The following is a 1,539-nucleotide window of genomic DNA, read 5'->3' as shown; positions in this document are numbered from 1 at the left end:
TAAACTGTACAAATTGGCTAAAAAAAATTTCTCGATTTTTGATATGTGTTATTTTGACTTGTTCGTGAACTATAGCCACTGGTCTTGTATCAATTGCATGTTCCTAACTCAGGTTATAGCCAAAACAAAATCAGTGCGCGATCAGAAACTGACTTGGCAAACCCCAAATGTACCCCTTCTGATTCCTGACTTTTAATATACTTTATTGATATGTTCAGAAGTTAAGCAGAATGAAAGAGTTATGTAACATGGCACATGATGACGTTATGGCCTGTGAATCATCACATCCCATTAGAAACTCATCATGACTTACTGTAATATAATCATGTTGATCAAGTGTCATTATATTATACTAACTCATGCATCAATTTCCAACACTACTTCAAAATCATTCATAATTCAAATTCGAATTTTCAGGATTTTAAAAACTAAAACAGTTTCTTTTATGATATAACACCGATAGAGCGGAGAGATTATTAATATCGGACAAGAATATTTATGAAGATATCTTCAGAAATATTGAGGATATCTATAAAGAAAGATACGATGATATCTTAGAATTTCAGAATCAAATTGTGATGAAGAAATTCATTCACGATGATTTAGAGCGGTTAAGGAGTAAGGTATTCGCTAAAGATTTCATCAGAAATAGAATCATCAGGATTCTTTATGTACAAGTTTAGTCCTTGTGATTTGTTCAGAGTCTCCTTCATGGTTTGCTCAATTCGTTTTTCATAATGCCATTCTTTATTATCAAACTTTTGACTGTTAAGGCAGTCTTCAGTTTTCACTGCTTCATCAGCTTTTTCAAAACTCAGAAAACTGATTCATAGGCTAAAGCGTTTTTCAGAAATTCAGAATTGAAGTTCGCAAATTCAGGAGATAGAAGTTATATATATATATATATATATATATATATAATTGTTGTCGTAGAAACGCTGAGAAATTTGAGATTATTGATTGATACCTCCCGGTATTTGGTATGGCGATTATCGTTACAAGATGCCGATGAGTTCATGATAAGACTTCAATAGATAAATATAGTGATTTGTCGGAGAGATTTAAGCCAAAGAGCAACGAGGTTGCTGGTACGTTTACTGTTAATGTGGTGGGATATAAACAGTTCCCCGGTAACGAAGGCGAAAAGACAACGTATATATCAAGGTTATAATAAGGTTGTTTTGAACGAAAGTCGAAGTTGGCTTGCTGGAGCTGTGACAAAATTGGCTAATTTGGAAAGCGATTGTAAAGTTATTTTCGATAATAGTATCGCTAAAGGAATTAACACAGCTACGCGTTAAACGTTTACTCAGTTTCCAAGAGTTTTTCAGGTGCAATACTATATGCATAAATCTTTCCTTCCATAGATGAAGTGCGGTTGGTTCATCCTCTCGATTGAGGTGTTTTAAGAATCATGAAAGGTTTGAACGCAGATTGTAATCGTCAAGATACAAATGAGGTTTAAGATGAAATCAAGTGGCAAACTTGAAGAAATATTTAGTTTCATATGTTATAATCAATATTTTAATTCATTTTAAT

Source organism: Rutidosis leptorrhynchoides, chromosome 1 (genome assembly GCF_046630445.1).
Source record: "Rutidosis leptorrhynchoides isolate AG116_Rl617_1_P2 chromosome 1, CSIRO_AGI_Rlap_v1, whole genome shotgun sequence".
In the NCBI taxonomy this organism is placed as follows: domain Eukaryota; kingdom Viridiplantae; phylum Streptophyta; class Magnoliopsida; order Asterales; family Asteraceae; genus Rutidosis; species Rutidosis leptorrhynchoides.
Note: the sequence above shows the minus strand (reverse complement) of the source record.